This window comes from Capra hircus, chromosome 21 (genome assembly GCF_001704415.2).
Source record: "Capra hircus breed San Clemente chromosome 21, ASM170441v1, whole genome shotgun sequence".
Classification (NCBI taxonomy): Eukaryota; Metazoa; Chordata; class Mammalia; order Artiodactyla; family Bovidae; genus Capra; species Capra hircus.
This window is the reverse complement of record NC_030828.1, coordinates 9876255-9889732: the sequence shown is the minus strand read 5'-3', so window position 1 is coordinate 9889732 and position 13478 is coordinate 9876255. Positions and strand designations below refer to the sequence as shown.

The 13478-nt window shown below is 40.7% G+C and overlaps 1 long non-coding RNA gene across 4 annotated transcripts in view; it reads right to left on the bottom strand.

Annotated features, from left to right (window-relative positions):
- Nucleotides 1–12232, bottom strand: part of LOC106503341 — a 72298-nt gene extending 60066 nt beyond the window's left edge. For 2 of the 4 annotated variants that reach the window (XR_001919866.1, XR_001297002.2), the window contains exons 1-2: nucleotides 10057–12232; nucleotides 8149–8300 (exon numbers count right to left, since the gene is read on the bottom strand). This is a non-coding gene — a long non-coding RNA (uncharacterized LOC106503341). Of the gene's footprint in view, nucleotides 1–8148; nucleotides 9132–10056 lie in introns of those variants that run through there. The other 2 variants (XR_001919867.1, XR_001919865.1) reach the window with 2 other exon arrangements.

The following is a 13478-nucleotide window of genomic DNA, read 5'->3' as shown; positions in this document are numbered from 1 at the left end:
AGCAACTGGTAAAATTTAGCAATTTCTATTGTGTGGTGGGACCAATCTTTCCAACCTAACAGCTAAATTAAAAAAAAAAACAAAAATTCAGAGGAAGGCTACTGAAATCTCTAAATGTTTCTTAACCTACACATTCATTAAACCATATCTTGTTTCTGCCTGCCTTTAATTTTCACATCTGCAGAATTGCTTTTAAAAATCAAATTAGATCTTTTGAAGGCCCTTAAATTGCAACAACCTTATGTTTTTTTATATACTCTTGGGTTTCAGGCTTTTCATCTGGGTTGTGTGTCCAATTAATGGGATATCTCAAGGAAGCACTAATCATTTCGAAAACTTGAGAATCTGAAAAGCAAGCAGACTATTTTCATTATAACTGATTGGATTGAGAATAAGCTACAGAGGAAATGTTCAATAATTATGATAACTTTTTTTAGATGAGATCACAAAAAAATGTCAGTCACATAAGGTACTTTTCCCTGCAATGAAGTCTTTGAAGTTCGGTTCAGTGGATTCCTCTTCGGGGTTCAGCCTCGGGCATGTCAGAAGGCTGCTTAGAGAGTGGGTTTACACAGATTTTATCAGGCTGGGTAATTCACTTGGCAAAGCAAACGTCTATTACTCGATGTATCTCATGTTATTAAGTGTTTATGAAATTTTACTATTGTCAAAACACATTGTAAATTAACAGATTCTCACAACACATGGAAACTACTCACCAGAAGAGACAATTGTTGTCTGAGGACCTAAAAAGATTTTTACCTAAGGAAACTGCTGTCAGTAAACTATGACCAAGATTTCAATGTGCCTGAAGCCAAGTTTTATTCTTAAATCACCTAATTATATCTTTCTGTATTTATTTGCCTGGTGGAGAATTTTACTCATTAAGTGTTATGCTAAACAGAATAATTAGTTAATATCTGCAGATAAATTAAATACAATAATTTTCTCTGATTCAGTAATAACCATTACTAATTTTTAACCATTATTATTATTTTTTAATTGTTCAGTTTTCTGTATATGATGTCAAATACCCAGATAAAACCTGGGAGAAAATGAGTTAAAAGCCCAGATGTTTTTAAGCATCCAGATGTAAGGTGTCAAGTAAACAAAACATCAAGGTTTTTTACTATTTTTTTTCCCCATTTCCATCCAGATGTTTCGTGTCATATAGACACACTTTTAATCTGTTTAGTCGTAATCACAGTGTTCTTTAATATCATTTGCCAATATTTGGATCCTCTCTTCACCATATTATTTCTAAAATTTTTGTTTAATTCATTCATGGAGGAAAACACAAATAAGTAAAAAATTTAACAGCCAGAAGACTCATAACACAAGACCACCAGCCAAAATGATGCCCAAGTCTTTTTGTTGCAAAACACTTTCCATGTGCATTTTTAAATAAGGAAAGACAATTCAGCTTAAATGGTTGGAATGGCAACTTAATTTTAATTGACAAGGTACATGCTAATTTCAATTCTAGTAAGTATATGGGAGAACCCCAGGCTCTCAAGTGTAAATGATGGCCATCTTTTCAATGGGTTCCTTTCCCAACTTCCTAAATCCCAGAAGAGACATTTCAGGAACAATTTCTGCTCTGGTGACTTTGGGAATGTAGAAGCTCTGACCTAGGACTTGAAAGACTTGCCACTGAGCTTCAACTCTTCCATTTTCTGACTGGGTGACCCTGACCTCATCATTTAAGCTCTGAGCCGCAGTTTTCTCTTCTTTAAAATGGGAATAATAGCCCTTCCCTCAGTTAACCTGAGGATCTAATGAAAGAAATCTGGAACCACAAAATGTTTCGCAGGTACAAATTATCATTAGTTATAAAATATTTTATAATTATTTTAATGTATTATTAATCTTTAAGTGAGGCTTCCCAGGCGGTGCTACTGGTAAAGAACTCACCAAAGCAGGCGATGTAAGAGGTGTGGCTTCAATCCCTGGACTGGGAAGATCCTCTAAAGAAGGGCATAGCAACCCACTCCAGTATTCTTGCTTGGAGAATCCCATGGACAGAGGAGCCTGGCATGCTAAGTCCATAGGTTTGCAAAGAGTCGGACAGGACTGAAACAACTTGGCATGCAATGTTTAAGTATTAATAGGGAAAATGACTGTCACTGTTAAAATGGAATCCAGGGGAACAGTAGAGATAACCCACTCAAAAAGATCTGATTAACTATTTACGGTTTCCAAATTGTATACAGAAATGATTGTAATTCTTGGGTGTACAAAACATCAGATTATGTTACCAAGTCTCTGCTTGACGCACAACAGGCCAATGAATCCAAGAGATGAGGTGTCGAGGCCAGGAAGAGATTTTAATGGGGAGCCAGCAGACCCAGAAGACGGCAGGCTAGTGCCTCACAATCGCCATCGTATTGGGGTCTGGATGCCAGGTTCTTTTATCAATCAGAGAGAAAGAAGCAATGAGGAACCAAAGTCAACAGGCAGAACCGAGAGGGAGACGCAGTGGGGAAGTATAGTAAAAGGGTCTCCAGTCCTGTGAAACATCGCCAAGGGAATGTCCAGCCCTCAGGAGGGGCGTGTTAATCTCTTGTATTCACAGGGCAGGGACAAACTATCTCTCCTTGAGCTGAACAAAGGCACTTTAGTTTTTAGTCAAGCAGAGGGGCAGGGTCCTCCAGGCAAGCCATGAGTATGATGATAATAATAAAAGCAAGTCAAAGAAACAGTTTCCAACGTGGAGTCAGAATTGGCATCCTCCCTGCAACTCCTCCGTGCGTCTATGCCCTTACTGCGCTTCATCTAGGTAAATAGAGAGATAATTGTAGGGATATTCTCTCAGGTAACTAAATAGACTAATCCTAGATCCCATTGATTTGGTCTCTACTACAATAGGGCACTCCTGCCGATCTAGAACCTCTGTTGCACTTAACTTTGATGGACTCACCGACCCTCCTGGCTAATGCAAAGACTTAAACATCTGCATATAGTAATTTTGTGGGCTCCTAAATATTCAAACAGACCTCATGGTTTCTATCAAGGGAGATGGCTTTTACGATTTTGTGTTATTAGCAAAACGTGCATCCTAAAAAATTGTCATCAAAGAATAGGCCAACCTTCCTGCTACAATATAAGAGGGTTTCTAAGTGAGAAATCAGCTCATGCATTTGTAAAGCCCTAAACACTAAAAACCTTTCAAGCATTCTAATCTTAGACTTTTTTGTCATGACTCCAAGATTTCGGGAAAAAAAAAAAAAAACTCAAAACGTTTGAGTTCTACTTTTAAGATATGGAAGGGTTCTTGAAGTACAAGAAAGGGAAGAAAATAAATGCAAGGAAGACAAACCTGGTTAATTTTAATTAAAAAAAAAAAATCCGCAGTGTCAGAACACCACACTACAAAAAAGCTCCCACCTTAAGAAATTTCTTTCAAAGTTGAGTCCAACTTTTTTTTCTCAATATGTGACCATAGAGGAGACGGAATGAGGAATCGGGTTTTAGCTCCTCAACTTTCTGAAGTCACAGACCTCTCATCAGCATGTGGCTCTGTGTGATGAACACTTGCTGTAAAGAACCAGAAATCGATGCAAAAGGAAACAATAATAATAAAAGGGACGCTTTCCACCATCAGAACCAGGAAAGGTGTGTGAGCTGGAAGAAAGTACAGTACTGAAGCCCATGACAAGTCATGATAAATGGGTCGTTATAAAATTCATGTTTAGGCAGCACCAGGCCGGGGATAATGCCATTCGTCATGGCAACACTCGGCGGCTAATGAGCCCTCATTGCATATTCATGTCCGTGGCGTTTCTTCTCTCCCTCCCACCCCGAACTAGTGCCTGGAAATATCTCCACCTCAAACTGCAGCTCAGGCCTTCTTCTTCTTCTTCTTTCTTTTTTTTTTATTTGTTATGTTGCAGCAATTACAGTGTAAAAGTGCTGCCCAAGATTGATTGCTCTGATCTGTAGTTCAATTGTAAATTAGAATACACATCCCCCCAGGGACACACGGCCCCTATTTGTGATTAAGAAAAAAGCCCCATAATAGACTAATAGCTAAAGTTCTCTCTCTTTTACTTTCAGGCAATTAGCTTGATGAAATGGCCTCTTTTTGTGTACCCTGGAAGTGTAAACCGATATCATAATGAAGTATATGATGTTTATTCTATTATTTTCACCTTCTCGGGTATGCAGGAATGCATAAGTAATGGCTGCTTTGTCTGGTTTTTACTGATTCACAAGTGAACTATTTCTTAAAGATGCAGTGTGTGCATTCTGAGGCTTGAGGTAAGCAACCCCCTGACTTTGGGTTACCCTCCACGGAAATCGCTCTACTCAAGAGGAAATTCCCAGGTAGTGGTGAGAGAGAGCAGGACTCTGATAGCCAAGAGCTATCTAACTGCCTGCCGGCTCTGAGGCGGATGAGGTGGTAACACATTGGAAGTACTCAGAGTCAATGAAGACCCCGGGACAGTCTGACAAAGTGTCCAGTGGTGACTTTGTGTCCAGTGAGCATCCAGGTGGCCAAAATGTGTGTTTCATCTCCCGTGCTTGGTTTTGGAACACCAGCTCAGTCTATACTCCTGGGTTAGAGGAGTTAAAGCTAGCGTTAAAGCTAGCCCTACACCATGCATTTCATTATACAACCATCTTTAAGTGAATTCCAGCCCCCCCTCAACAAAAAGTCTTGTCGTTTCAAGTTGCTAAGCTGTCATAAGTTGTCAAGAAAACATTCTTCAGCTTCCTACATAGGCCGGCTGACAAAGGTTTTGACCAGCAAGCCAATGAATGCAGCTGGTGTATTTCCAAAGCTGTTTGTGCTCTCCAGATCCAATATCTTAATATCTCTTTTATTTCATTCATGAGACTCTCAGGAGTAAAGGAAGAAACAAGTGTCCCAACTGTCAAGATAGAAGGAGAAAAGAAGGAAAAACAGAACAAGACAAAAATCTATCTTGCTTCAAAATAGTTTATGGTGGGTTACTTACCAAGAGGTTGATTTCTGTTTCAATTCCATATTCCAACCTCCTGCCACTCATCAATAACCCAGTTTGTATAACCCACCAAACACTTCCTGGGCTTGTGTAGTCTGGGTCAATCCAACCCTCCCCTCTTTAATGTGAATCTTATTTGCTTTTCTCAAAAAAAAATCACTTTTATAGCAAAAGGATCTCACTGACTTCTTAATGCTGAAGTGGACATGCATGTTTAGATTTGTTATATTTTAAAATTCATGTTTGCGATAGTCTTTTGTTACATATAAAATGTGTTTGCATTTCTTCCTAGTTCCTGGTTAAATAAAACCTTTTGGGAAAGTTTATTACTATATCCTGCAAAGTGATACTAATGTTACATAATTTTGAATAGTTCCACAAAATGAGCTACTCAGAAATATTTCAGAAAAATTTACTTGATACCCTTCTTGCTAAAATCTAAAGTTCATATCAGTCCTTATTTGAGGGTTTTCTCCTTAATTTTTACAGTATTGAACTCTGCGTAAAATATAGACCTGAAATATAATAAATGCGTATTTTCATTGCTCCTTGAAATGTTTGACTGTATAGCTGCCACATCACTGCTGTGTTGGAAATATACTATTGTAAACTTCCAACCTAGACAGCATATTAAAAAGCAGAGACATTACTTTGCCAACAAAGGTACATCTAGTCAAGGCTATGGTTTTTCCAGTGATCATGTATGGATGTGAGAGTTGGACTGTAAAGAAAGCTGAGCGCCGAAGAATTGATGCTTTTGAACTGTGGTATTGGAGAAGACTCTTGAGAGTCCCTTGGACTGCAAGGAGATCCAACCAGTCCATTCTAAAGGAGATCAGTTCTGGGTGTTCATTGGAAGGACTGATGCTAAAGCTGAAACTCCAGTACTTTGGCCACCTCATGCGAAGAGCTGACCCATTAGAAAAAACCCTGATGCTGGGAGGGATTGGGGTCAGGAGGAGAAGGGGACGACAGAGGATGAGATGGCTGGATGGCATCACCGACTCGATAGCCTGGCGTGCTGCAATTCATGGGGTCACAGAGTCGGACACGACTGAGCGACTGAACTGAACTGAAACTTTCAAGTGGCATTAAGTCTAGGAAAGTTTCCTCCATAGCACTTCCTTGCTGAAACTTGTCACAATTTTTTAAGAGTACATTTATTCTATAAAAATAATGACATATTTACCTTGCTTCATAGTTTTTGCAGTTCTTTCATATAAATTATACCATATAAATAACACTTTGAGATAAATGAGGCAATCATTTCATTAATACCCCAAAGTTACAGGGGGGATAAGTGACATTCAGCAAGGTTAAGTCATCTGCCTAAAAGTTACCAGTCCGTAAAGGCAAAGCTGGTCCTTGTCCCCATGCCTTGAACACCAAAAATCTGAGCACCTTCTGGCAGGCCACACTGTTTCTTTTCTGGCTGAGAAGTCGCCGTTAGCAGCAGCTCTTCAGAATCTCATAGCTCTTACCATAAACAAACCTTTCGGTCTTTATTTATACTTGGGCAAGACTGAAAAATGAGTGTAAACACACACACACACACACACCCCTTGAGAAACACCAATGAAGAAAAGAGTAGAATTCACACTGCCTGGTTACTTCCCTACCTAAATTTAAGATAAATAATCTATATTTCATTATAAGCATATGCTGAGGCTGAAGAGATGTCAGCCACAAAACTGAAGCAGTTATCTAGATAATTCAAACTTGAGGAGAGCAAAGACCACTGTTTTTAAGAGCTATTGGTTTACATCCAAATTTTCCGGAGTCTTGGTCGAGTCTTTTCACCAAACATCTCTCCATGGCCTTTGAACACACCCTCTGCCCCACCCTTATCCCTTGCTACACGTTTCCATAGAACTAACTCAACCCTGACCATCATTCCAGAATCAGCTCAAAGATCACTTCTCTTCAGAAACAGTGGCTGACTTCTATCCCTACCCTTGTTCCAAATACCTCCTTGATTTGATCTCAGCAAGCAAGCCTCATCCATCCCAGTAAAGGGCTCCTCCACTGTGAAGCCAGTGAAGATGGAATTTACATCCAGAATCCAGAAAATACAAATTCTTTCAAGGCTGTGCTGCACCCATCTGTTGAAGTTTCCTACCCCACTAACATGCCATGCTCATGACTCAGAGCCTTGAGATTAGCAAGGCAGTTCTGGGCAGTTCTTTGAGAGAAATGGCCACCAGTTTGTTAAGAGACAGGCACCTGACCAATGGCTTGCCACTTGTAGAAGTGGCCTTGAGATGACAATTCTATCAAATAAAACTACTTAAGCAGAAGCCTACAGGAGTAGGCAAAAGCCAAAGATAAAATCACACCAGCCATAATTTCCTATGAAAAAAAACTATTCCTGCCTGAATTGGGAGAAAGAGAAGACACCAGAAATGGGCCTAAAACAAACGATCCCCAAACAATGTGTAAGTATGATGTCCAAATCCCAAATGTGACGTTACGTAACCTTGTAGGAGAAATGAGGGGATGTGTCATTATTTCGTTTAGTCATTGATCCCTCCATTCAGTGATTCATCTAACAAATACATACTGAGTCCTCAGGAGACAATGGCAAAAACGGATGTCATCCCTGCCTTCATGGAATTCACAGTTTAATGAGAGAGACACATACATAATCACTCCGGAAGGCAAGACTGCATACTCTATAATACACACGGAAAAGTATGAAATGGGGACAAAATGGGGACTCACAGTGGGATCTTAATATACAGAAAAGTGCTTCCATATAGGAAGTCTTACACAGAAGCCTGGAGAATGAGGTGATAGATGAATGTTTAGAGAATGAGGGGAGGGATGGACACATTTCTAGAAGCAGTATGAGCAAAGGCTGGACTGGAAGTAAACGATAATGTGTCGACGCTGAGGACATAGGTAGGTAGTCCGTGTAGTGGCTTGTAGACCCCAGAAAGCATTCTGGAGGCTACCTTCAACCTAGTGCAAAGCAACTGAGGGTCTCTAAGCAGGAGGGGCCCCTGCCCATATTTGTAGTGGGCTTTTTGGTGACGATGTTGTCACAGTTTGAGCAAGGCACCTCCATTTGTTAAGAAAGAAACACACAGTGGTTTTGTTTCTCTAGCCCTGGTACCAACTGAGCTCTTCTAGGGAACCAATGCCCCTTTACTGCTGAAAAACAGAGCCCTCTCCAACCTACCTGGTGTGTGAACCCAGCAGCAGGGTCCCCAGTGCTGACGGAGGAGCTCTGTCTCAGCAGGTATGACACCAAAGACTGACTTTTGAGTCAGTTCTAAGAAACAGTGACTGTTCTCAGGAGAGCAAGACAGCTGCTCAAACGCTGCAGCAAACCTGGAAGATGATGCATAGGCTCTGAATGTAATGGAGTGAGAACAGCTCCCAAGATCCATCAGCAGTCAGTTTCAGAATGCTGCCTGGGCTAAATGACGTCCCCCGTCCCCCTGTCCTGCACCCTCTGACTGGTCAGGACCTACCCATTCTGAATCCCCCTGTTAGAGCACCCTGCTGGCAGGACTTCTTATGGCCTGTTTCCTCCACACAGCAGGAAGATCCACAGAGCAGGAGAAGCAGGGATCTCAGGTCACCACTTACTCACTAAGGCCTGGTACTGTGCGGGACACTCGTCGGTGCCTCGTAACATTGGTTTGTTCACGTGTCTTACGTTCTACAGCACTGCATTGTCATTGTGGATTTTTTTTTCAATCTCCCTCTGTGAGTTCTTTGAGAGCAATGTCACCATGTTTGCATCTCCAGTTGGCACTTGGTATAGGATTGACGTTAAGTAATGCATGGGTAAAGTAATTAATATGAAGGTACTTCACGAATGCCTTCTCTCTAGAATCCTACACGCCATCAGTATTCATTGATGAAAGATGCTCGCTTAACACTGATGGCTAATGCATTTCTACATTTTAATACACAATCAAAAAGAGAATGCATGTAAAAACTGCTGAACTCCAAATAAGGTCTATAACTGGGTTAATAGTAGTGAATCAATTTCCCAGCATTGACAAGGTATGATGGTTACACAAGATGTTATATTTGGGAAAGCTGAATGAAGGGAACAGGGGATATCTCTGAATTCTTTTCACAACTTCCTGTGAGTTTAAAACAGTTTTAAAATAGATTATAATGACTCAAAAACAAATTTTAAATTGTTTGCTCTTTACCTCTTTATATATTTTTATATTTTTTACTTTTAATTTGCATATCTATTTTGACCATAGCTGAGAAAAACATAATGATTTAAATGATGCTGTCAGACACTACACCAGCGAACAGGAAAGATAATGCCCTAATTCTGGGCACTGTTCTTTTGGTCCTGACAGGTTGGCATTTAAAATATGCTGGGAGAGGAACAAGAGGCATTACTTTTGCCTGATTCAAGCATATCCTCGAAATTGTAGTTTCATAAACAAAGTGCCGACGGCTATGATCTTCTCTCCTCTTCTCCTTTTATCCTAAGTCAGGTCAATAAGTCTGTCTTATGCAGAGCCCCGGGTTTGGAAGATAGAGAGCAATTACACACTACAGGGAACTATTAGTGGAAAACTCACAGGAAGCCAGAGTGCCTTTAAACTTCCTTCTGCAGAGCACCGTTCTTTGAAAAAAATGTCAATGTTAGAAAAAGACGTTTTAAACAAATATGTTTAGTGTGTACACTCTCATGGTGTTCCTGGAGTTTTTAAATTACATTTTCAAGAGTCCACTGTCAGTTACGTGGATAACAATATGGGTCATGACTTCAAAAATCCGAAGCATGGTAGGCAATTTTTCTCCTACTGGAAGATCTGAAAACCACCAATAAGAAATCCCTGTGTACACAGATTAAGGTGAAATTGCAGTTTATCTTAAACTGCTTAAACATGGAAGGTCAACAAGAACTTCCCCAGCATAAAAATCTGTAATTTCCAATACCATTCAATTAATAAGCTTCCTAGAAATCCATATGATGAAAATTATGAAAAAAACCCTGTAGATACCATAAAGTCAAATTCAAAGATAAATGACATTCCTCCATATAGTCATCCTTTTTTTTTTTTCTGAAAACTGAAAACCTGTGAATAGGTACATCTAAGAAGAGTACCTGCTCAGAAGTCCCTGTGGTTTTGTGATAACCTGTTTAAATCAAGTTCAGCTCCAGGGATGGAACTGGGACATCATCTTAGCAACCCACAAGCTTGCCCGGAAAAGAGGTGGAAGGACCATGTATGATAACCAGGTGCAGAAGGAGAATGCCTCTCTGATGGCTGGAAAAGCTCATTAGACAAGGGCATCCATCTTTTCTTCTTCAGGGTAACAGCCACACACTGTAGAGACAGAATTTCACTTAATAAAAGAAAGGGAGGAAAAAGTGCAAGAATGTTTTTAATATTTGGCATACTGATTCACAAATCAAAGAAGAAACTATAATTATCTCTGGTTCTATCAGAACTGAGAGATTTCTTCCACACAATCTTTTGTGTGGCAGGAACAAAGCTTTATTCCAAAGAAAATTCACTTTAAAATATCCCCAAAGAGATAAAATACCCGCAAGATCCTACAGCTCTTTAATGCTTGCCATGGGCCAAATTGTGCAATTAGAATCAGTCACTTTAAGTGCTGAAGTCATATAATGCTAATAGATCACTTTATAATGTGAGCAGTTTTTAAAAGTCGTATTTAATTCTCCATTATCACTGGACTGAATGCTAGTTGTATCCATACAATCGGTTAGAGATTCTCAAGTCCAGAGAAGACAGGAGGCCACTTCCTAGGGCATTGCTCTACCCTGGCTTTCATTCTGAGATCTGAATTGGAACTCTAAAATTGACCATATTTCCACTTTCTTCCTAACTGTATTTATTTTTATTTCCAAACCAAATGACAAGGGCTCCTTTTGGTTTTGTAATTATTTTATTTCAAAAAGTACAGATTGAGACAAAGTCCCCTATGGGGTGTGTGTGTGTGTGTGTGTGTGTGTGTGTGTACGTACATGTGTGTGGTTTTCTTTAAGAAAATGAAATGAACCATAAAATAAGCCCTTAACAGTAACCTTAGAAATAAAACAAAATCATTTACAACACATGGGATTGTTGCAGGATATGTCAAGATTAGATGGTTTAAGGGAGCTCTCCTGAATGTGGAAGCAATTATCATGAAATTCATGACTCATTAGCAAACATTCCATATTGTTTCTCATTTCTGGGTCAATGTTATTAGGAAATATAGACTTAAGATTTAGTTGTTTCATTGACTTTAGAGCTAGATTAGAGATAGTTGGACCATATGATATTATTAATAGAAAGCAAAGATTCCATGGTTTTGAAGTTCTTCACTTCTCACACATAGGCAGTTTGGTCCTTGAGTTAAGCATGAATGAAATAACCTGAAAAGCATATAGGTAAGAATGAGGTTGGTGATAGAAGGGTTGTCTGTAAATGGAAAGCAAGAGTGCACGCTGCACATACGTACTGGCGGATGTCAGTTGGGATTTCGCAGACACGCTGTTTGGTATGCAAAATGGCTGGTGAACTCAAGTACCCAATACTGTATATAATGGGAACCAGATGTCTAACAGAGAGAGAAAAATATTTTATAGCAATAAATGTGACATTGACTCTTAAAGGGTTTGCTGCTTTTAAACAACTTCCCAATCTTTCCTTTTCCTCGTGCATTTTAAAGCAGATCGTGGAAAGAAACAATTTTCACATTTTTAAAGAAAACGTGTTTAACTCGCCATAAACTTCTAAACTGCATACGTAAGGAGAAATGATCTGAAAGAGATAATTTTGGAATTTATGAAAGCCCTATGCCCCACAATGCAAAAAAAAATTACTAAGGCTAATAAGGCATAATTCCTCCTGCCCTTTAAGAACTTAAAATATACAAGATGTGATAAGATGCACACAGCTGTTATGGGGACATGGCCAAAGCAGGCCCTGGGAAAGGGACACACAGTACTCTGAGGACTTAGGGGAGGCTGAGAAAACTCCTCTGGCTGGCAGGTCCCATGAAGGAGGAGCCCTCTGACCCGCCCTGCTCTAGGCCTCCCATCGCCTCCTCGGCATGCACCAGTGTCGCCCTGATGAAGGCCTCCAGCTCTCTGGCTTGCCACTGCGCTGGTCTCCCAGCAGTTCAGCCCTCAGCCTCCCCCCACCCACTCCCAATATAACCCTCATTTTGCTGCTGGAGTTGTTGGTATTCAGTTGCTCAGTCATGTCTGACTCTTTGAGACCCCATGGACTGCAGCACGCCAGGCTTCCCTGTCCTTCACAATCTCCCGGAGCTTGCTCAAACTCATGTCCATTGAATCGATGATGCTCATCCTCTGTCACCCCCTTCTCCTTCTGCCATCAATCCTTTCCCAGCATCAAGGTCTTTTCCAATGAATGGACTCTTCGCATCAGGTGGCCAAAGTCTTGGAGCTTCAGCTTCAGCATCAGTCTTCCTGCTGGGGTAGGGGTTCTGAAGCCTTAGTTTTATAAAGGAAGCTGGTTAAGTTGCAAGCTCTCTAGTTAGGCCTGAGTCCACATCTTGCCTTGTCATTTACTGGTTGTGACCTTGAGGAATTCACTTATCCAACTTCCTTCAAACCTGTATTTTTTCATCTATAGGATGAGGATAACCAAAGTGCAGATCTCAGAGGTTTGGTGTCAGGAATTGATGAAGTCTGCACAGAATGTGCTTGAAAGTCAGGACTCTATTGGTAGAAACTCTTTCAGCTCTTCTACTATCAATCATCACGTCCAGGTTTTTAAAAGACAAAATCTAATGTGCTTATTTTGGCGCGCCAGGCTGCTCAGGAGCTGATGTTTGCCTGCTTCTCTAATTCTTTCTCTCAATCCCCTCCCTCAAATACATGACTCTCCTCCCATCCTTGTCTGCTTATCATCATCCAAAGAGGCCTTTGGGCTCCAGCCCCTACACCTTTGCACAGGTCACCCTGCCTGACATGGATGGCTCACCTTCCACCTACTACACAGGCAATGCTTGCTGACCCTGCTGGTCTGCTCTCTAGCAGATCTCTCTGTCTTCCCTGACATGCTATGAAAAAAAAAAAAAAAGTGTTCCCTTTATGAGGCCAATGTTTGCAAACTCAGGGTGCACACAGATAGCGTAGCTAAGTGAAGCAGGACAAGGTGATGCAGTAGGGAGTGGTGGGGACTGCGGTGAAAAGGAGAACCCCTGCTCTGGCTAAAGGGTCAGCCACTCCCCACTGTTGCCATGAGAAAATGGGCATTCGGTATTGCCAAAACTTCCATTGCTTCAAAGGAAGAAAGAAATCTACATTCTCACCTGAAATCTCCAGTCATTAATTGTTGACACCTAAAAGGATTTTTGCTTCCCAGGTGGCACTAGTGGTAAAGAACCCACCTGCCAATGCAGGAGACAGAAGAGATGACAGTTTAATCCCTGGGTCAGGAAGATCTCCTGGAGGAGGAAACGGCAACCCATTCCAGTATTCTGCCTGGAGAATCCCATGAGCAGAAGAGCCTGGAGGGCTACAGGCCATAGGGTCACAAAGAG